The sequence below is a fragment of the Petaurus breviceps genome, unplaced genomic scaffold, assembly GCF_028583685.1.
Source record: "Petaurus breviceps papuanus isolate PSGF00001 unplaced genomic scaffold, PetGlider_PUasm1.0 90808, whole genome shotgun sequence".
Taxonomy (NCBI): Eukaryota; Metazoa; Chordata; class Mammalia; order Diprotodontia; family Petauridae; genus Petaurus; species Petaurus breviceps.
In genome coordinates, this window is record NW_027187349.1 from 8,192,532 (window position 1) to 8,216,991 (window position 24,460).

Below are 24,460 nucleotides of genomic sequence, written 5' to 3' on the forward strand. Positions count from 1 at the left end.
AGAGACAGAGAGAGAGACAGAGACAGAGAGAGAGAGACAGAGACAGAGACAGAGACAGATACAGAGACAGAGACAGACAGAGACAGACAGAGACAGAGAGACAGAGAGAGAGACAGAGAGAGAGAGACAGAGAGAGAGACAGCAAGACAGAGAAACACAAGAACAAATCAGTGCTCAAGTCAACACAATCTAAAAGTCACTCAAGAGTTGATTTTTAAGTTTTCTTTAAAAAAGGGAGGACCTAAAAAAAGAGAACTATCTTTAATAAATGAGACAGTCACATTTTTACTTCATGCTACTTCTGTATCACGTTATGAGTCTATGGTATCATAGTCCAGAGTATTGTTGATGAAAAAGAGTAAAATAAAGATAATCTCCCTAGTCAAATAGCTGTGGTATATAAATGTATAGAAAATCTAAGACAAGTCTTTGATTTTGTTGTTTGATTTCATAAAAACATTTTAGACAAATTAAAGACTCTTCTTCCCAAAACGGTCTTCTATACATTCCAAAATTATGTCCAACAATTCTTTCAGTATCTAAATTAAGGCAGGTATAGACAAAGAGATATGTACTACCGTAACTTAAGTATTCATTAGAATCATGGGGAAATGATCTACATAGAATCAAATAAGATACATTTCCTTTCATTGGCAACATTCTTTAGATGTTTCTACTTGTAGAAGACTGGTGCTTATTGTGGCAAGCTCTCAGATTATAACAGGGCCCCATCAAAGAAAACTATGGTTATTCAAAAGGGATCATCATCTTCATCAACAAAGAGAAAGAAAAATAAATTGAAAATGTATATTGTCCATATTATATCATGCAATTATATGGGCAATCCATTAATTAGTCCATCAGTGTACATATCTTGGATAGGCATAGTCAATAGACAAAAAACTGAATCATGAATTGATTAGGGGAATGATTACATTCATTCAATGTATTACATTGAACTCAATGATTACATTATATTCAGTGTAATCATTAGGGGAATGATTACAACAACAATTGGGTTGTATTCCTTTTGGGAAAATTCATGATGTATTCAGTGGTTCCCAGGGCCTTGCTGCATCTAAAGCTTTGAAGGGAAGGCCAAATGTTATCTGGTGATATATAAAAACTTAAAGTAGGGCAGAGTTACAAACTTAGGTATAAATGTTAGTAATTTTCTTGACTGGGGTTTTGAGCTGTTGAGATTACATTAATAACTTTTTAATTTTTATAAATATGTCAAAACAACAATGAAATAGGCTGTTTAGATCTGAGTGCCGTTATATTGTCCTTAGACTACAAATAAGCTATTTGCTGTAAGAGAGTGTGACTGGTTAAAGTCTGAGTGAGAATTAAGGAAAAAGAAGGTGGTGACCAAAAAAAAGTATGTCCTGAATTGGAAAAATAGGCAAGAGCTCATCCTCTGTCATCAAGGAGAATAGAGAAGAAAGAACTAAATTCTGGCTGATCAAATCTGCAGTGATTCCCACTGTTGTTATGGAAGGAAAAGAGGGATTTGTTGAAAGGGACTAAAATAGGTTCACAGGAAGATCATCAATCAAATTATTATAGATTGAAGATAGAAGCAAGACCAGATGATTACAGGTGAATAGTATATCAATGCCCTGTGTAGATAGTGTCTTCCGTGTTAAATTTCAGGATGAACTGAGGGTGGAGATAAAAATCCAAGGACAACAAAATGATCTTAAATAAAGTTTTATTGGGGAAAGAAGAGGATCAAAGAAGGGATAGAACTCCTGCTTAGGCTTGATAAGACAATGCTAACTAACAAGTAGAAGGAAAATATACACAATTCTTATTTTAGTACCTAGTACATTAGTATTTTAGTATTTAGTATCTTTGCTAAAGACTGGAAAGAGCAGAAAAGGTGGCTAATAGGTAGCTGATATACACTTAAAGCAGGCTGATAGTAAGAAAGTACCTAGCTGTTCTTGATGAGTTTGTCACCAGATCCAGATGAACTGCATGAATCAATTAATGAAATATTTTATTAAGCGACTGTTATGAACTAGTCACAATGTTAAGTGTAAGTGAAATAAATGCAAAAGTGATAGCGGCTGCCCTCAAGGAACTTATATTTCATTAGGACAGGACTTCTGAACCTGAGGCTTGTATTGCAATATAACTGGTTTCTTTGGTAATCCTATGAATTCTATTTTATGCATTTTAAAACATAATTCTGAGAATGGGTTCATAGGTTTTACCAGACTGCCAAAAAGATCCATGAGAAAAATTGAGAGCCTCTGTACTAAGAAACCTACAGGCTGTATCCAAACACATTTTTGGATACAAATGATTTTACATTTAATTTTATAACATAACATTTTACAATAAAATGCAAAATTACTGTATTTACAATGCAAAATATTTTTTTTTCAAGGAAGGGTATAGGGAGCAAAGACCTCTTTAGCTGAGTCCTAATGGAGGTAAGAGTGCCACAGTGGAGGTAAGGAGAGGAGTGTCAGAATTTTAGGTATAGGAAGTGACATATTTAAAGGAGACAGAAAATGCAGTGTTATGTATGGGGACATGAAAGGCCAGTGTGGTCAAAGTATAGCATTTGTGAGGGAGAGTAATGATAAATTAACCTGAAAAAAAAAAATAGGATGAAACTAGATTTTGGAGGACCTTGAATTCCACACCATGGCAGTTATATTTACTTCTAAGAGCAATGGAGGGCCATTAGAGCTCTTTGAATAGGGGAGTGACCAGGACAGACTTTTACTTTAGCAATATCAATTTGATAGTTTTGTCGTTTGGAGAGGGTAGAATTGGATTCAGACGTACCAGTTAGGATGCTATTCCAATAAATGAGGCAAGAGGTGCTAAGGGCCTGAGTTATGGTTGTTCTTTTATTTTCACTTTAGGGTGCTCCAATAACTAGCAGATAGGATCCCTGTGAGTTTTAAAAGATCATCAGTGGAAAACTAGAGAGGAATCAAAGAATTTGAGAAGGGCAAACTTTATTCTGTTTAATAAAAGAAAAGATAAAAGGGGAGAGAACAGAGTTTGTAAACTATGTGCCAATGAATTTCAATTTTTTATTTTTGCTTTTTGGAGGGCAATTGGGGTTAAGTGACTTGCCCAAGGTCACATGGCTAGTTTTTGTGTTAAGTATCTGAGGTCAGATTTGAACTTAGGTCCTCCCGACTCCAGGGTCAGTGTGCCACCTAGCCACCCCTGAACTTCAATTTCTGAAAAAAATTCTAGGATGGGCTTGTTAGTGACAATCTAGATAAGCTAATTGGTTTCACTGGGCACAATGAACCAGCATGATTTCATTAAGACCATTTCATGTGGGACAAATATTATTTACTTTTTGGATGGGATTAGCAGCCTGGTAAACTAAGGAAAACTATAGGTGTAATTTACATAGATTTTCATTTTGTTGATAGATTTTATTTTAATTCAATAATTTCTTCCTCCCAAAATGTCTCCAATAATACCTTTCCTTAAAAAAACATAAAGTAAAAACATCCAATGTAACAGTTATGGCTAATAGTATATTCAACTTTCAACTCTGACAGTTTACCATTTCTTAACAAAGATGGGGAAGTGCATTTTAATATCAACAATCTAGAATGAACATTGACCATTGCAGATAAGCATTTCATCTTTTAGTATTTTCTTCATTTACAATACTTCAGGTATATTGATTTTTCTCTACTTTTCCCATTTTGCATCAATTCATAGAAGTTTCTCCATATTTTTCTGAATTCTCTATATTAATAATTTCTGAAAACATAATATTCTGTTACAATCATGTATTACTTGTTCATAAACCAATGAGCACAAATCTGTTTCCAACTTTTTGTTAATGTGAATAGTGTTGCTACTAATATTTTGTTATACATGGTAAATTTTGCATTGAATTCCATGAATTATAAAGTCAAAAGCTAAGATTTCTGGATTAAAAGGGTATGAGGAACTTAGTAACTTTTCATTAAAATACCTTAATTATTTTCCATAACTACTGGGATCAATTCTTAACTCCCTAAGTAGTATATTAGTATGACCATCTTCCCTCAAACTCTATAACATTGACATATTTCATTATTTTTGCCAGTTTTAAGAGTGTGAGATGACATCTAAGTGTTGTTTCAATTTAGATTTTTCTTATAATTAAGAATTTGTAATCTTTAATTTCTTGATCAAGAAGGGGATAGAGAAGATTATACAAGTTAAAATGGACAATTTTGATTAAATAAAATTGAAAAGTTTTTTGCACAAAATTAAAGAAGTTAGGGGACAATTAATTGGCAAGTATTTGTGATAAATTTCTCTGATAAAGGTTGGATATTTAGTCTATCTAAGCATTTGATACAAATATGAAAATAAGAACTATTTCCACAATTGATGAATAACCACAGGATATGAACAAGTAGTTCTCAGAAAAAATAAAGACAGATTTATAGCCATATGAAAAAATTCTCCAAATCACCCACGATAGGAAAAATGCAAATTAGAACAACCCTAAGTTGGAAAAATAGGCAAAGGAGCACTACCAAATTCCTTTTATTATGCAAATATTGTTATGATATTGAATCCAGGAAGAACAAAACAGAAAAATTAATCTAGAGACCAATTTCCCTAATGGATACTAATACAAAAAATTAAATAAAATACTAGCAAGGAGATTACAATGATATATGGTAAAGATCACTGGTAGCGATTTATACCAGGAATGCAAGGCTGGTTCAAGAGTAGGAAAACTATAATGAAAATTGACCATATCAACAACAAAATATCAAAAATCATATATTATTTTCTCAATATATACAGAAAAAAAGATTTTGACAAAATATAACTCTAATTTCTATTAAAAATATCAGCAAGCATAGGAATAAATGGAGCTTTCCTTAAAGTGATAAGTATTATCATATCCAAACCAAGAGCAAGGAATTGTAATATGAATAAAACAGAAACCTTCCCAGTAAGATCAGGATTGAAGCAAGATGTCCATTATCACCACTATTATTCAGTATTGTACAAAAATACTAGATATATCAATAAGACAAGAAAAAAATGAAGGGATTAGAATAGGCAATGAGGAAACAAAATGATTACTCTTTCCAGATGATATGATGATATAGTTAGAGAATAATAGAGAATCAACTGAAAAACTAGTTAACAAAGAATTGGAAATTGAGGAGATATCCATCAACTTGGGAATGGCTGAGCTAGTTGTGGTATATAATTATGATGAAATACTATTGTGCTGTAAGAAATCTACCATTGCTACAAGCATGATGCCTTCAGGAAAAACCTGGGAAGACTTATATGAACTGATGCAAAGTGAAGGGAACAGAATCAGAAGCACATTGTACATAGTACCAGCAATATTGTACTATGTTCAACTGAGAATAACTTAACTATTTTAATGAATGTAGTCATTAAGACTATTCCTAAGAATTTATGATGAAAAATACAATCTATCTCCAAAGAGAGAACTGATAGAGTCAGAGTGCAGACTGAAGCATATTTTTTTTCACTTTATTTTTCTAGATTTTTTTTTTTTGGTGGCAACATGGCTAATATAAGACATGTTTTGCAGGTTTTCACATATATAATTGATAGCACCTTTCTTGCCTTCTTGGTGGTTGTAAAAGGAGTGGGAGGGAGGGAATTTGAAACTCAAAATGTAAAAAAGAAAAGGATGTCAAAAATAAATAAATAATAAATTAGAACAACAACAACAAAACAGTAAACCAACCTGAGGTCTCACTTCAAATTTACAACATTCCAAAAGGTGAAACAAAATGTAAAATGACAGCAGTTAAAGGGGTTGTGGGGAAGACAGCATACACTAATGCATTGTTGGTAGAACTGTGCTTTTATCCAAACATTCTGGAAGATAATTTGGAATTAATTGCTTCAAATAAATAGGTACTACAATGTGCATACCCTTTAATGCAGTAACTATTAGGACCCATGGAGATTAAATAATAGAGATCCCAAATGTTTGTTATCATTTATAGTAGTATATTTTTATTGTGAAGACATGGAAATATTAATTGGGGAATAACTGAAAAAATATAAGTGAAATATAATGAAATATTATTGCTCTATGAGAAATCACAAACAAAATAGATTCAGAGTAACCTGGGAAGACTAATATGAACTAATATGGTGCAAAGTGAGCCAAACCAGCAGCATGATTTATACAGTGACTAAAACAGTACAAAGGAAAAAAATTTTTGAAAGATTTCAGAACTATGATCAAAATAATGACCAATCAGGACTCCAGGAGACTAATGAATCATGCTTTACACTTCTTGCCAGAGAAATGATTGACTAGAGATGCAGAACAAGGCATGCATTTCCAGACATGACCAATGTGTGGATTTCTTTCAAGTGAAGACTTTTATAGGGGTAGGTGGGTTGCAGAGTTGGGGATGTATGTGGGTGATTTATGGTAGCGAAACTAAAAAAAAGAAAAGAAAAGAAATAGCATCAATGAATCATTGAAAAATAAACCAATGAGGGAAGAAGGATATACAGAAGAGAATACTAAAAAGCAGAGCAATGTTGGAAATACCACGTTAAATATGCAAAAAAATCCAAGCTATACATAGTGGAAGATTCATGGTTTCATATGCAATTCTTTTTTTTTTCTGTTCCTAGTATAGGGAAATGTTCATGTTTTCTGGCTTGTCATGTTCACAGTGACAGAAAAGAAGCATTTTTAAAGAAAGAGTTTGGTAAGATATCCAGCTAAGTAAAGTTATGCCAAGGGTATTCAAGTATGAAAGTGAAAGGAGAACAATTTTTTTTTTAAAACACAGGAAAAAATGAGGAACATTTGTACAAAGTAATAACAAACTGTTTCTTCTATCAAGGACAGCAGAACCACTATACTTACATTCTTGATATGCTCATAGGATATGTATAAATGGCAACATAAAGAGAATAGTGACAAGAAAACAGGAAAAATGGTGGCAGTAAATAGAGATGATCTATGCTGGAATGACACAATTGTGAGGGTGGTGAGGGATCAATATTAGAAGATATCTGAAAGAGGAGAAGATACTGAAGTTATAGAAAAAAAATTTCAATATGTATTTTTTAACCACAAAAGACAAGCAAGAGAATATCACTAACTACTGATCTATTTGTCTAGTTTTTGATTTAATAAAAATCTTTGTATCATCTGTACGCAAATCAAAGACATTTTCAATGAAAGTATGGATAGAGCAAATACTAATCTACAATGAACCAATTGACTGAAAGGAAGCATGCAAGATCACACTGTGCTTATTGTTTCTTGATTATGAAAAATTATTTCATTGTGTAACTCAAAACATTACCTTAAAGCTGTTCCTCAATAATATATCTCTCAATATAATTTAAGAGTCCTTGAAAGTACAGAAATAAGTATGTTCAATGAACATTTGCTCATTAATATCAGTGCATAAAATAAGATGTATGCTTGCCCAAGGTGTTTACCACTGTATTGGAGAAGATCAAGCATAGAGTCCAAATTTAAGAGAGATTCCCTAGGAATGGTAAGGTTTTCAATACTCCCCTGTATGTGGAAGATATTGTGTTGACTACATTAAGCCTCAAGAGACAGTATAGACTCCTGAAAGACATATATTATTCATCTAAAGAGTTTGGCTTAACCACCATCACAAGTAAAACCAAGTGGATGTCTATTGTCCAAATTATTACATTCATTTAAATGGGAAATCTACAGATCTTGTGGACAGTAGAGATATGCAGTGAGTTGGATCCAACTTAGGACAAGAGGAGAATAGCCAGTTGGATTGTCATCAGGAAATTCTAAAATTTTTTAATAACCCCAAGTTTTCCAAGAAAGCAAAGATTAATATTTTAAACATTCTCCTAGGATTGGTACATCACGGCAAAACATGGAATATGACAGATTCTGAAGAATCAAAAGTGAATTTCACAAAGAAGGAGAGGAATGGTGGGTATGCATAAAGTACAACATATATCCATTGGGGAGCTTTTGAAAAGAACAAATTTTTTTTTTTTAAATCAAGAAATTGTAGGATAGGAAGATAATATGAATTGATCACATGCTAAAGGCAAGGGATAGCAGGTGGACAGTCAGCATGCCCCTTTGGTAGTCTAACTGTGTTAGGTGAAAGCAAGAAAATTCCTAAGTACATTGGGTGGTAACTTGGGGTCTTCCACAGGAAGACAGGGATAAGTGTTATAAAGGATGGGGATGCATGGAGGTTTGTTATCTGTGGTGTTAACTTCAAAATTGATGAGATCATGGATCCATTAGAGTATTTGAAGAGGAACTTTGGTAATAGGGTCACCTTTTTGTTTGGAGATTATTGTGGAATATAGTATAAGATGCTCAACTAAACCTATTTTCTATCAAATTGATCTTCCTTGCGGTTCTTAAACTTCCGCAAGTAGTTTTTGTTTTGGGGTTTATTGAATGCTAAGCTGTTGTTTTTGTTTGCAGACATCTAGGTATTACTTAATCTCTTTCACTAATCTATATTTCAAGTTTTGAACAATACTAAATATTTATATTGATTACTATTTTATGATTTAATTTGATATCTGATAAAGCTAAGTACTCTTCCTTTATGTTTTTATTTTAATTACTTCTCTTGAAATTCATGGAATATTTTTAATCAAATGATTTTTGCTTTTTAGTTCCACAAATTAATCCCTTGGTAGTATTTTTAGAATAGTACTAATCTATAAATTAGTTTATGTCAATCATATCATTTTAGTTATGTTAGCATAACTATGAGCAAGAAATAACTCCCTTTTTAAAGGTATTTTGTAGATGTATTTATGTAGTTCTTGTATGTATCTTGGTAGCTTTGCTGTTTTATGTTTTATGCATTTAGTAGTTATTTTGAATGAAATTTCTCTTTCTGTCTCTTCTTCCTGGGTTTTATTAGCACTATATAGAAATATTTATAATATTTGATAAGGTATTTTATGTTCTGCAATTAGTCATCTCAGTTTCTTTACTGATTCCTGGTACCCTTCTGAGTAAAATTCATATAGTCTTTGGATAGGGGTAATTTTGCCTTCTATTTGCTGAGGTTTATTTTTTCATTTCTTTAACCAGCATTTCTAGTATTAGGTAAAATAATAATGGGAAATAATTGCATCTTTGCTTTTCCCCTGGATTTTCCTGGAAAGTTTCTAGTGTCTTGCCATTGAAGAGACATATCATCAATAAATATTAATAATAAATATAATATAGAACAATAATAATAAAATAATAATATAACTATTAACTTTAGATATATAGTTTTGATCATATTAATTAAACTCTGAAACCAACATTTTAATCTAAAATGAGTGTTTTATTTTGTCAAAGACCATTTTTTTATTATTTGTATAATTAATTATTCATATGTTAAGTATTTTAGTGGTTTACTTAAATGCCATTAATTAACTCTGATATTTTGAAATAAAAAGATTTTCTATTTAAATTTTTGCTAATGTGTGATAACCTGATAGAAAATGTAAAAAAAATGCTTTCAACAATCACACACAATGGGATATTTAAAATCAAAAGATATTTAAGAAATCTTGTTCCAAATCATTTTTATGTCAGTAAATAAAATAGTGATTAAAATAAGTGAATGTATAATTAACTATACAAAGTATTAGACTTAATATTGGTAATTTAGTCTAGAATGATTTCATCTAGTTTTCAATTCAAGAACTCAATACTGTCAAAGATTGAAAGTAATTACAAAAGTTTTGCAGAAGAAACTTGCATTATGAACTTCATTAATATTTTATTTATAGAAGTTCAACAGTGAATTTAAAGACCTAGTCTCTCCCTTAAGTCATTTAATGGGGAACTATCCAATATAAGGGGGATCAAGGACCCAATTTGCCTTTCTCTTCATTCCCCTGCTGATTCACTTCTTCACTTAAAGAATATGTTGATTAAGCTCCTGAGTGGAGCAGATCTCTAAATTAGGTTTTTGCTAGAATAAAACTTTACGTGGGCATTAATTTGTTCTTTAATCATGGGTCTCTTCCTTCAGCAAGTGCACAATAATAGCAACAAGGATCAGTCACCACTTCTATCTTTGTACCTAACCAGATTTTAATATGGGTAAGGGAGATGGCAGATGTGTGGTGACCTCTGCTTGGAAAAGTGTTTGGCTTGTTCCAAAGCAAAAGGCTTTTATCATCTGTATTCATTGAGTTCAGCAGCACTTAATCACATGCTGTTTTGTTGTTGTATCATTTTCCTTTGTATGTCATGTGCCCTTCCACTATATTGCATTTATGCACATGAAATGCAAATCAATATTGATATTTCAAAGTAGAATATAGGAACTGACATAAGAAAATAGGAACAAAGTACTTTTGGGAGTTCAGAGGAGACAGTGATCATGTTTGACTGGATAGATCAGTGAAGTCATCATGGAAGTATATTTGAGCTAGTACTTTAAAGGATGAATAGGATTCCAATAGGTAGAAATTAGGGTGGAGGTGTCATTATATGTAGAAGGAATGGGATTACCAAAGGCATAGATCAGAAAAATGTGATATGTTTTTGGGGAATGGAAAGTAATCTGATTTGATGGGAACAAATGGCATAAGAAGTTTAGTATTTTGAGGGAAAAACATCTAAGATGATAGATCAAGGCCAGATTGTTGGTGAAATGAAATCCTAACTGTAGAGTCTTCCACTTTCTACCCACTTTACTTTATACACTTTATTTTTCTCAGTGACATTATCAGCTTCATGGATGTTGTTATGTTATGTTGTGTTGTGTTGTGTTATCATATCAGATCATTCACAGTTCTATATATTCAGACCAGGTCTCTCTTCTGAGTTCCAGTCCCATGTCACCAACTGCCTATTAGACATTTCAAACTGAGATTATGAGAGACATCTCAAATTTAACTTATATTTTTTCCCCAAGCCTCGTCTCTCCTAAACTTTCCTATTTTAGTCAAGTGTATTATCATTCTTATAGTCTCCCAAGTTCATAACCTCAGTGTCATACTTGGCCCACCACTCAACTTCATGTCACATATACAACCATCTGAATGCTGAATCTTGCCATTTCTATCTCCTCAACATGTTTTACATGTGTCTACTCTTCTTTACTGACACAGACAGACTTAGCTCAGGTCACTGTTACTTTTCATCTAGATTATTATAGCAGTTTCCCTATTGCATCACTTCCCTCCCTCTATTTCAAGTCTCTTCTCCCTCCTGCGCATCTTCCAAACAGCTGCCAAAGTCATTTCCCTTAAGCATAGATCTGACCACATTATCCCTATTGACCCCTGGATAAAATAAAAACTCCTTTCTTTTGCTTTCAGAGCCCTTCAAAACTTGGCTCAAACCTATCTTTCCAGTCTCATTATATTTTATCCCCTCTCCCCTTCCCTCATTCTACAATCCAGTCCAACTGGACATTTCTCAGTTCTTACATATATAATTTCATATCCCAGTGCTGTGCTTTTGTAATGACCATCTTCCATGGACTTTCCTCTCATATATGCCTCACAAAATCTCTAACTTTTCTCAAGACACAGCTCAAGCACCACTTTCTACCTGAATCCTTTCTTTACCCCCACCAAATGCAAGTGCCCTCCTTTACCTTATTTTTAATTGCTATATACACATATATACATACACATAGGTACATATACATGTACCTATATATATGTTGAGAGAAAGGCAGGGAGAGAAAAAGACAGGGAGAAGACAGAAAGGGAGAGAGAGAGAGAGAGAGAGAGAGAGAGAGAGAGAGAGAGAGAGAGAGAGAGAGAGAGAGAGAGAGAGAGAGATTATGGTTGTAATTTGTTCAGGGTCATATAGCTAGTTAATGTCTGAGGATGAATTTGAAGTCCAGCCCTCCTGCCTCCAGAGTCAGTGCTTTATCCACTATATCACCCGACTGCCTTATATTTAAAAAATTATTCTGTATATATTACATATTATCCCCCTTAATAGGATAAAAATTCCTTAAAACTACCTGCATGTGTTTCATTTTTGTCTTTGTATCCCCAGAAACTAGCACAACACAGTCATTAATGGATAGAGTCCCTGGGCTTGTGCCAAGAATACCAGAGTTCAAATTCAGCTTCAGATATTAGCTTTGTAGCCCTGGGTAAGTCACTTAATCCATTTGCCTCAAATGTTTCCTTATTTATAAGATGGGATAATAATAGCACCTACCTCCCAGAGTTGTTACAAAGATCAAATGCTATATGTAAAGTGCTTAGCACAGTGCCTAGTACATCATAACTGCTACATAAATACTAACTATTATTAGTATTATTACTATCCATTGTTTGAGTGATCAACTAGTAGTCATCCAGAGTCCTTTTGAAGCTTTCTGATAATAAGAGTATCTATCATCTCTCAAGACAGTTCACCCTATTTTGGATCGTTCCAATTCTTAGCAAATTTTCTTTGACTATTTCAATGGATCTATGGGGTCAATGATGTAGAGATTCTCTCTATTAGTACTGATTGCAGCTGATCCTTGACTTCTTATTCTGTGAGATTCAATAGTTACCAGCTTCTTTTATGAAATTTTGTACTACTGTCACCTAAAGAAATTTCTTGATCGTCTGAATCCTATAAAATTTATGTATCTATTATTTATATATAAATTTAGGTCTATATTAACTGTGCGTGTGTATAAACACACACACACAATTGTATTATTATGTAATTGCTTTGTTCTCTCACATCCACAATAAAAACACAAGTTTCTTATAGGGAATCTAACCTGTGTCTACCCTACAAAGCATAATTTGGTCAGGATGCACAGTACTTTTTCAATAAAAGTGACCATTTTGAACCATCTTCAGAAAGATGTAATAAAAAAGTTTTATAAATTAACTTTACTATAGAAAATTACTTAAAAACAAGGTTGTCAGCATATATTCTCTACACAGATTTGGCAGAGTAGAAAGTATGTTCTACTTCATTCTCTTTTAAAAGCCACAGATAATATTAATTGCAGTGTCAATGCAACCTGATTTATACAATTGACATTCCTGAATCATTTTCTGTAAATGACATTATGGTTCAGATGCACAAGGGGAGTTTTGTCTGAAGTGAATCCTTCCGTGAAGTTTGTAATCTTGTAATGTGAACAACTATTCCCTTACCTAACTGCCTTATAAAATTAGCCAGAGTACTATCCTATTAACCTCATCTTCTAAGATAAACCTGAGATGAAGCACTTTCCCTGGCTATGTAGGTTCATGGTTCCACAAAATTCTTGTAGTTTGGAGGTGATGAAATGCACATTTTTATAAGGGATGTTTCATAAGAGAAAAGGTGCCGATTTTATTGTTACTTACCCCCATCCTTCTCTCTATTTAAGCTTTTGGAGCTTTGTTTTATACATTCTGTGGGCCAGGTTTCATCTTTAATGACCAGAGTGCTGGTTGATTCAGCTAAGGAGAAAATTTCCTCACTGGGCTTAATATACTTAGTTGCAAACCAATGGTTCTCCGCAGTAAAACCTTATATTTTTCTATGAACACAAAGAGGACAAACGCAAATTTATCTCTCTTAATCTCAGTTTCTTTAGATGCAAAGTAAGGGGGTTAGAATAGATGGCTTCCAATTTCTGCTTCTAGCTTTAAATCCAATAATCTATGATCTGAGGTCAGAAGAAAGAGTGTACAGGAGGACAGGGTGAGGAACTTCTACAAATGAGTTCTTAACTTGGAGCCTGTGAACTTAAAAAATATTATAGTTGTATTTCAATAAATTGGTTTCCTTCTAATCCTACGTATTTTATTTATTTAAAAAGCATTATTCTGAGAAGGGCTTCACCAGACTGCCAAGGAGCTTCACAACACAAAAAATGTTGAGAGGCCCTAGCCTATTAGCTCTTCACTGATTTTAGGGTATGTCCTTATTGACTCAAAGATATAGCCAGGACACATGTAAAAATGTGTACTGAACATTATTAATATGTAGAAATATGTTAAAGTGCTAAGCTGCTTGGAGATTGTATTAGGAAATCCTACCCAGTATAGAAAGGGAGGCTGTGTTTTTTGGGAGGAGAGTCAGAGATTCTAGAAGTGGGACACTGAATTTTCCTAACAGAGCTACCCCAAATGGAATTCTCACTCAGGTTGTTAATTTCGCATCCCTGCAGTTCTGTTACAAAACCTACATGATTGATTTTGTAGATATTGTGGGGTGGGTTTCTGCATGGGTACTGGTTGTTTTTGACTTCCTTTTGAGGTCCCTTCCAACTATGAGATTCTTTGAATTTGAACACCTTTTCCAGACCCAGTGGACTACCTATTCAACCAATTTCCTTCTTACAATGTTTTTGACTGCACTAATAAAATGACAAGTAGCATGAACTTTCCCGGATTTTCACCTGGAGTTTTCCCATTGTTAATTTATTTTATTGGTATGCTGTATGATGCTATTAGGAATCCCATTATCTTTGTCAAATTGTCTTTGAGAACAGAAGGAGTTACTTTTGTTTGATAATGTCACTTGTAGTCTACCACTCCAAACTCTGGAATGGAATAAGTTCAGTCTTATGGGACTATGAAAAGGCTTCTCCTTGGCTTATTTTTTGTGCTATTTAGAATTTCTTCTTGGAGCCCCAGAACATAATTTGTCTTCACCCTCACTGATGCAGGTAAAATAGTCCCCATGTCACATGCAAGAATTTATAGTTACAATTTCCATCAAATACAGGACAGCAAAAAGGGAAATGTAAGGTTGACCTCTCTTAAGAAAAATAGATCCTTGGCAGAGGCAGGCTGGGAAGGCCTGAGTGCAGAGGCAGGCCTGGAGGAGGACTGATCTACAAGGGGGGCAAGTCATGCCACCAACCACAAGGGCCACTACCAGGCCTATCACTAAAGGGCTGGGACTGGAAAGAGCAAGGTAAGAACCAAATGCAGGGCCCCTGTCCAGGACAGCAAATACTCCTGGCACTACCACTCCATAGCCCAGAAATTAAAAAAAAGCCTGTCAGGAACTCCAGGAACCAGGAAACAATCAGTAACTTCATTCAAGAGAATGATAATAATGAGACAAAATACCAAAATTTGTGGGATGCAGCAAAGGCAGTTCTTATGGGAAGTTTTATATCCCTGAGTGCATACATAAATAAATTAGAGAAAAGAGAGATAAATGAATTGGGCATGCAATTGAAAAAACTAGAACAAAAAACAAATGTAAAATCCCCAATTAAATACTAAAGGAGAGATTAATAAAATTGAAATTAAAACTATTGAATTAATAAATCAAACTAAGAGGTGGATTTATGAAAAACCCAATAAAATTGATAGACCCTTAGTCAATATGATAAAAAAAAGAAAGAAGAAAACCAAATCACAAGTATCAACAATGAAAAGGGTGAACCTACCACCAATGAAGAGGAAATTAAAACAATAATTAGGAATTATTTTGCTCAGTTGTATGCACATAAATTTGATGATATTAGTGAAATGGATGAATATTTATAAAAATATAGGTTGCCCAAATTAACCGAAGAGGAAGTAAATTACTTAAATAACCCCATCTCAGAAAAAGAAACCAAACAAGTCATCAGTGAACTCCCTAGGAAAAAATCTCCAGGGCCAGATGGATTTACTAGTGAATTCTATGAAACATTTAAAGAACAATTGATTCCAATACTCTACAAACTTTTCAGGAAAATTAGTGAAAAAGAGTCCTATCAAATTCTTTTTATCACACAAATATGGTACTGATACCTAAATCAGGAAGAGATAAAACAGAGAAAGAAAATTATAGACCAATCTCCCTAATGAATATAGACGCAAAAATTTTAAATAAAATATTAGCAAAAAGACTTCAGCAAATTTTCACAAGAATAATACACTTTGATCAGGTAGGATTTATTCCAGGAATTCAAGGATGGTTTAATATTAGGAAAACCATCAGTATAATTGATCATGTAAACAACAAAACTAGCAAAAACCACATGATTATCTCAATAGATGCAGAAAAGGCTTTTGACAAAATACAACATCCATTCCTATTAAAAACACTAGAAAGAATAGGACTAAATGGAGCCTTCCTTAAAATAATAGGTAGCATCTATTTAAAGCCATCAGAAAGTATTATATGTAGTAGGGAGAAGCTAGAAGCATTTCCAATAAGATCAGGGGTGAAACAAGGATGTCTACTATCACCCCTCTTATTCAATCGGGTACTAGAAATGTTAGCAGTAGCAATTAGAGAAGAAAAAGAAATCAAAATAAGCAAATCAGGCAAAGAAGAGACCAAGCTATCACTCTTTGCAGATGATATGATGATATACTTAGAGAATCCTAGAGAATGAAGCAAAAAACTACTTGAGACAATAAATAAATTTGGCAAAGTTGCAGGATATAAAATAAACCCACATAAATCCTCGGCATTCCTGTATATATCTAATGAAATTCAACAGCAAGAGTTAGAAAGAGAAATCCCATTTAAAGTTACTGTAGACATTATAAAATATTTGGGTGTCTACCTGCCAAAACAAACCCAGGACCTATATGAACACAACTACAAAACTCTTTTCACACAAATAAATTCAGATCTAACTAATTGGAAAGACATCAATTGCTCATGGCTGGGTTGAGCTAATATAATAAAAATGACAATTTTACCTAAATTAAATTATATATTTAGTGTCATACCAATCAGTTTACCAAAAAACTACCTTACAGAGCTAGAAAAAATAGTAACAAAATTCATTTGGAAGAACAAAAGGTCCAGAATATCAAGGGAATTAATGAAAAGTAATGCTAGGGATGGTGGACTAGCTATACCAGATTTTAATCTGTATTATAAAGCAGCAGTCTTCAAAACTACTTGGTACTGGCTGAGTGGATCAATGTAATAGATTGGGTACATGAGACTCAGCAGTCAATGACTATAGTAATCTACTGTTTGATAAACCCAAAGACCCCAGTTTTTGGGATAAGGACTCACTATTTGACAAAAACTGCTGGGACAACTGCAATATAGTATGGCAGAAACTGGGAATAGATGATTATCTAACAGCATATACCAAAATCAAGTCTAAATGGCTGCATGATCTAGGTATAAAGGCTGATACTCTAAGCAATCTGGGAAAACAAGGAATAGTTTACCTGTCAGATTTGTGGAGAGGGGAAGATTTTATGACCAAACAAGAATTAGAGGGCATTATAAAATGCAATATGGATAATTTTGATTACATTAAATTGAAAAGCTTCTGTACAAACAAAGCCAATGTAACCAGGATTAGGAGGGAAGTAGAAAATTGGGAAAGAATTTTTATAACCTATGTCACTGATAAAGGACTCATTTCTAAAATATACAGAGAATTGAGTCAAATCTATAAGAATACAAGTCATTCCCCAATTGATAAATGGTCAAAGGATATGAACAGGCAGTTTACAGAGGAAGAAATTAAAGATATTTATAAGCATATGAAAAAATGCTCTAAATCACTATTGATTAGAGAAATGCAAATCAAAACAACTCTGAGGTACCACATCTCACCGGTCAGATTGGCTAAGATGACAAAACAGGAAAATGACAAATGCTGGAGAGAATGTGGACAAATTGGAACACTAATGCATTGCTGTAAGGGTTATGGGATTTAAAGATCTTCCATACCCCATTGTACTTGCTGACGTAGCAGGAAGGGGCGGAGTAAGAGGAAGGGGAAGCCAAAACTAGAGTTCCTGCGGTGGCTAGCAGTGGCGGTGATGGCGGCGGCAGCAGCAGAGGCAGCGGCAGTGGCAGCGTGAAGCCCTTTTTGAGTCAGCCAGAATTTCTGCTAAGGACTCCTGCTGAGGACTGCCAGGGGCACTTCCGGGACGCTGGGTGGTTGCTGTGAGTGGGGAGAGGAGGACCTTTGCCTGAGGTAGCCTGTTCTGTTTTAAAGGTTTGAGAATGTGGGTGCTTTCTACTTTATCTACCTGTGCCAATGTCATAACTACTCTGATGGCTTTCACTTTCTGGTTTTGGGACTCAGTCTTTTGGTAGCTTAATAAATTTTCTAGCTTATTCCCCTATATGGCAAGCATGATGTATTTTGTAATGGATAATTATATCAGCATATCTGTAATTTCCATAGGCATTGTGAATATGGCTTTGCTGATACAATTGCTGGTGAAGTTTTGAACTGATCTATTCATTCTGGAAAGCAATCTGGAATTATGCCCAAAGGGCTATAAATAATTTCATACCCTTTGACCCAGCAATACCACTTCTAGGGTTGTATCCCAAAGAGATCATAGAAGTGGGAAAAAGACCCATAAGTACAAAAATATTTATAGCAGCTCTTTTTGTGGTAGCAAAGAATTGAAAATTAAGGGGGTGTCCATCAATTGGGGAATGGCTGAACAAGTTGTGGTATATGCATGTTATGGAATACTATTGTACAATAACAAATGAGGAGCAGATGGACTTCACATTTACCTGGAGAGGCTTATATGATTTGATGCTGAGTGAGAAGAGTAGAGCCAGGAGGAATTTGTACACAATTACAGACACAACATATGTGTGACGACCAACTTTGATAAACTGGACTCTTCTCAGCAATCCAGAGTCATAAGTCAACCCCAAAAGACTCATGATGGAGAGGTATGTTTACATCCAGAGAAAGAACTGAGTTTGAACCCAGATTGAAGCAAACTACCTGCCCTTTTGCTTTTTCTTATTTGGTTTTGTTTCCTGTTTCCCATTCTTCATTCCATCTGATACAATCCTTCTTTATAACCTGACTAATGCCTAATGTGAAAGTATTTGTAGATACTATACTTGATTGTATGCTGCCATGGGGGGGAGGGGGAAGGAAGAGAATATTTGAAACTCACGGAATTGTGGTAATGAATCTTGTAAACTAAAAGTAAACAAATTAATAAAAACCAAAAAAAAATAGATCCTTGGGTATATCACTGGTTCCAGTCATGAGCAAGATTTCTCCAAGGCAGGTGGGTGGTGGGAGAGAAACCTAATTTAGCCTCCTTCCCCAAACTTCTCTTTCAGTAGTCGATAAATCCCCAACCTGAACAATATTATGTGGCTGGAAGAATCACTTGGTGCCCTCCTTAAATGGAAATTCTGTGAGGAACCCTTTACTTTTCAATCAGATGGAGGGGCCTTAGGGGCAGAATACTGACAGAAGACATCTTCCAGTATAAAGTGGTTCTTGGGGGCATTTTGGAAAAGTCCTGAGGAATGAGTCTTGAATGGGCACTCATAAAAGTGCCCTGAACTAGGAAATGTCTATAATTCTCTTAGGGTGATGTATGTCCATATCCTGCATAGCACATATAATCACATTCCACAAGGTCCATGCCCACCAGGATGGCCACACCTCTCATTCAATAGGCTTGCCTATCAGACCTCTACAATAAAGTAAAAAATGTGCTGATGATTTGAAGTCTCTCTGGTTGGTAGGAGAAGCATGTCATCTCTCCCCAGGGTAACTTGAGGAACCTCAGCCTTGGAGTTGGAAGGAGCTTTAAAAATCATCTAATTTAGCTCCTTCAGTTTACAAACAAGGAAACAGATTCAGTGAAATTTCAAATGGCTTAACCAAAGACATGCATGAAGTAAATGGCACAGCTTGGAACTGGTTGCAAATCTCAGAATCACAAAATCTCGGGGCTAGAAGGAATCTAAGATCTGAATTAAAATCCTACTTCAGACCCTTAACAGTTGTGTAACTCTGGGAAATCATTTGACTTCTTAGCCTCATTTTCCCCATGCCAAAAATGAGGATAATGATAGAACATACCTAACAGTGATGAAAGTTAAATGAGATAACAAATACAAATTGCTTTGTAAACCTTAAAATACTATAGGAATTTCAGCTATTATAATGGTTATTACTTATTATTACTATTATTAATAAGAAATAATAATAATAGATATATTGCATGGACCATCTGACCTTTGCTTTGATGATCTTTAGTGAAAGGTAATGCATGATATGGAGGTTTGTTTGGAATGGCTTTAATTATTACAATTTCCCTGGGCAGTTCGGTGACACAATGAATAGAGCATGGACCCTGGAGTCAAGAGGACCTGAGTTCAAATCTGACCTCAGACACTTAACACTTACTAGCCATGTGACCTTGTGCAAGTCACTTAAACCCAATTGTCCTGCCTTCTCCCCTCCAAAAAGCAAAAAAAAAATATTGCAATTTCTCCCCCTTACTTTCAGCCTGAATCTGCTTCTTAAAAACTTCTACATAAGGCTCCTAGTTCTTCCAACTGAGGTCAAGAATAGAAATAGGGGACTGGACCTGTGGTTTTATTGCTATAGGGACCTTCCCAGTGAGGACAAGTCCCTTCATCAGTGGAGGTCAATACCTACTCTGTAAATTATAGTCATAGGGTGGGGCCCAGAGCAGTAAAGTTAAACATCTTGTCCAGGGCCACATAGTTACTATGTGTGAGGGAAGAAATGGAACCTAAGTCCTCCTGAGTTCTAGCCAAACTCTCCATTTGCTATGTTGGTGGTGTCAAACTCAAATAGCAGTGGGGGCAACTAAATGATACATAAGGATCCCTTGGGGAGCATATTGACTTAGAAAATCAAATATTAGCATGTTTTATTATACTTTTATTAATTATATTACATATTTCCCAATTACATTTTAATCTTGTTTGGGCCACACTTAGGAGTGTTGAGGGCTGCTGTGATACCACTGAACTGTGCCATTCTATCTTTGAATAACAATTATAATACCTCTTCTATATGATAAGACTTCAAATACTTGGAGATGGTTACTTTCTTCCTTAAGTCTTCTTTCCTTTCCTGAGTTCAAATCCAATTTTCCCACGGAGCATGGGTATGGGAGAGGGGAGAGAGGAGGGATGGGGAGGGCGAGGGAGACAGAGACAACACAGAAGAAATACACACACACACACATTATTTTTGGTTAGATGTAGGGTACATAAGCTGAGACCTGAAGGAAAAGAAGGTTATTCAGATGGAGTAAGGAAATCCATGAACACTGTTTCCAAGACTGGATTTTGCATCCACTCAATGTATCTATAGCTGTCTAACTAATAAATAGTTTAGGGCTCTCCTGTTTTAGCTGTCTGGAACAAAGTAATTGGTTGTTACTGCATTCTTTAAGACTGGTCTGGGTGTGTGACTCTGTTGGGATGACTTAGTATGAGTCACAGGGTGGGTAGTGGGGGCTGGGAGGGTTGGAGATTGAGAGCTGTGTTCTCAAGGAGATTAGGAGAGGAGGGAGTTTTATGTTGCCAAGGCCCAGCTGCAAAGCATGTGGGGAGAGGGGGGAGGAGGAGAGAGGACAACCAGCCAGCTGCCATAGCACAATAGGAGCATAGTACAGTTAGACGTTATTTTTTGGTCAAACCCAGGCTAAAAGTAATAATCAAAGATGCCACAATTTTGGAAGGTAACCAAGTGTCCAAAAATATGTATTTAATACAATCTTTCTGTGTATTGTAATCAGGGAGTCTGAGAAGCATTTTTTCTATTAGTCAACAATCAAAACAGGTTAAAGACAGTCAAATTGTTTTACCCCATGTTACTGTTCAGAGTTGGTGAAGTCTTCCGAAAAGATGTGTATGAATTTAATGACTCAGAGATTTTATTACCTGCCCAACAGGTATTTTAAAGTGTTCTTGCTTTTCCTTTCATGTCAAATGTGGAGTGAAATAAATGGCTTTGAAAATCATTAGTTGGAGAGGGAAAAAAAAGAAAAAGCAGTGATGTCAGCCTTTAAATTGGTCTAAAGAGATACTGAAGGCAAACACACAGTAACTTCTGGAAATCCCGGGAGAGTAATAAGGGATGAGGCTGTAGGACAAATGTCATTCCATGTAGGACAGAATTCAGATTACAGGGCAAGGTGCTGGATGCGCGAGTAGCCGCACTCTCATTCTTTATCAGGAAACTGAATGGTGGCCTTTAAAAGTGTATGCTTTTTAATGGGTTCCCAAGAGAAATTCTTCTGGGTTGACCAAAAGCTAAAGGTAGTGTGAATCCTCTAGGGACTTTGTTTAATCTCCCTGTGTGATGCAGAGAAATCCATAGCCATCACCAGGGAAACCAAGATATTTGCAAGTTTCTAGAGACAGCTGGATTTGGGAGAAAACTAATTGGCATTTCTGAATAAGGTTGAGGGAAAAGAACAATCATGAGGAATGTGGTGAATTTCTTTGTCAAAGCAAACGTCAAAGCCTGCAGAAAGTTGATATTTCATTTTCAGCAGTGATTAAAAACTCCAAACTTCTCTTTGAAGAAAGGGAATGGAAACTCTGGGGAGGCATTCCAGTTTCTATTAAGAAAGTGCTTGCAGGACACATTACCATAATAATAATAATTATAATAAAAACTCACCTGTGCATTTGTGTAGGTCCTTGCTGTCCCCAAACATATTATAAAATTTGAAAATATGGGATGACTCCATGAAGGCTTAAAGGCAGACCCTTCAGGTGGGAAAAGAAAAAAAAGGAGATAACTTCTGTTTAAGTGTTCAGTAATGCTGAATGGCAGCCTAGGACACAGAGGAGAATGAGTGGAAGAAAGAGGTGAATTTCAGGTTATTCAAAGGCAATTAGCTAAAATAGAATTTAGACAAGTCATCGGGGCTAAGCCTGCCATCTCTTATGAAAAATGCCAAGGGATCTTTAATAATCACAAATAACCAGAGCTTCAATATGCAAGATGAATTTCAAAAGTTTCCATTATTCCTTTGGCATCACTTACTGTCTTTTTATGTTCTGAAAGAGTAATTCAGGGTTGATTTGAGTAGTGACCTTTGCTGAATAAATGGATCTGGTTGTATAGAATCCCAAGTGTCTTCCTGCTATGTACACCTACCTGTGCTCAGGTAGATCAGAATGAATTCACTTCACCTTTGCAATAATGGTGTAAGATGTCATAGCTGCACGTTAATCAGGTGGAGCAGGGTTTTCGGGTAAGGAAACTACTTATGTTGAGATCAAAAGAAAGCACACACCAAAAATGCATTGACTTTTTGATGGATCCTGGTAGAGTTTACTCTGAAGCAAAGCTGAGGTGTTTTCTTAAACCCAGAACAGGCAGGAACACTGAAATATGACTTCGGCTCACATCTACTTTTACCAGATTATCTCAGGATCTGATAATGATCTTGACATCCTTCATATCATTTTAATAGAATCTCTCTGTACTGATAAAGCTGGTTGAGGAGTTTAAGATTAAAATGGGGCAAAATCCCATAGTAAACTTTGTAATGACACATCAAAAGCTTCAACAATCCCTCGATAGCCTGTAAGTGAGGGAGAAATTGAAACTGTAAAGACTCAGGGGTTTATCTCCTGCTTCCTGGAATGACAGATGGGCTTTTAAAGTGGGGGAAATATACCTTATAGTAGGATTCATAAGATGGGAAAAATTTAGTCACTAAGATTCTCATAGGTGAAGAGTTCAATGTCATTTCATATTTTACTGGTCAAGGTACTTTATCTGCTCCATTTGATGAACCTGTAGAAAAAAAAACAGTTAGAAGTTTACAACGAAGGAAAGACATTTAGAATTTTTACATGATTATATATATTTCTGAACTTGTGTCAGGCGGGAGAATGGTGTTAAGATTTGTTCTAGGAGAAGGTTACACAATGAATAAACTCAGGTACCCACCTGATCCAGGCCTCATGGAGTGCTATCCTGTTGGATTCTGAGTTCTCTTTTAATTATGATATTCTAGTTATCTTAAAGAGCTCAGGCTATTAAGAAAAGGAATAGTCTGCTTGTTGGGAAAGTGCAGGAAATATGAAGGTAGCTTTCAGTCTTTAATTCTGCCTTGTTCTCATTCTTGGAGGATTGTCAGCTTTCCCTATGAGGGACCGTGGAGGCAAAAATCCTCAAATATTTGGGGCTGGAACCTTCGAAATCATCTAGTCCCACCCCTTCATAGATAAGGAAATTTAGGATCTGGGAGATTACAGGATTTGCCTAAGGTTATACCTGAACTGAATTTAAGCCTACTGGCAGGAAGGTGGCCGAAGCAGGCACTATGGAGTTCCAGTCAGACTTCGAACATGTCAAGGTCATTCACTGGGTCCTGTCCCTGGGCTATCACTAGCTGTGTTGCCACTGGACTTTTATGACTCTGAGAGACATCTTTGTGCAACTCTGCCTCCTTTAGATCCAGGTCATGTGTAAGTCAAGACATCATCCTGTGATATCACTGGTCTTCTTCAAAAGAAATTTTGTTTAACAGCATTTAAGTCTAGGGATTCTGTTTTGTGATTGTTATGAACACTACCTAATAGAACCAGTAATACAAAGAGAAATGGTCATGTGTTTTTATTTAGGAAAATCTGATAAGAGTCTTGGTAGCTCTTGGTCTGAAGTCAAATTGTGACCCATAGTATTTTTATTAATTATTATTATTATTATATATTATTAATATTTTTATTATTCCTTCCATCTCATTATATTCCATAATGTTACAGAAGTACAAAATTCTTGATTTTTGATTA

At 35.1% G+C, this 24,460-nt stretch overlaps 1 long non-coding RNA gene across 3 annotated transcripts in view; it reads right to left on the reverse strand.

Moving 5' to 3' along the window:
* LOC138147908 (uncharacterized) overlaps nucleotides 1-24,021 on the reverse strand; it is a 37,513-nt gene extending 13,492 nt beyond the window's left edge. Inside the window, exons 1-3 of one of the 3 annotated variants that reach the window (XR_011164923.1) lie at nucleotides 23,616-24,021; nucleotides 23,341-23,459; nucleotides 22,332-22,420 (exon numbers count right to left, since the gene is read on the reverse strand). This is a non-coding gene — a long non-coding RNA (uncharacterized lncRNA). Of the gene's footprint in view, nucleotides 1-22,331; nucleotides 22,421-22,700; nucleotides 22,933-23,340; nucleotides 23,460-23,615 lie in introns of those variants that run through there. The other 2 variants (XR_011164921.1, XR_011164922.1) reach the window with 2 other exon arrangements.
* Between the last annotated feature and the right edge of the window lie 439 nt (nucleotides 24,022-24,460).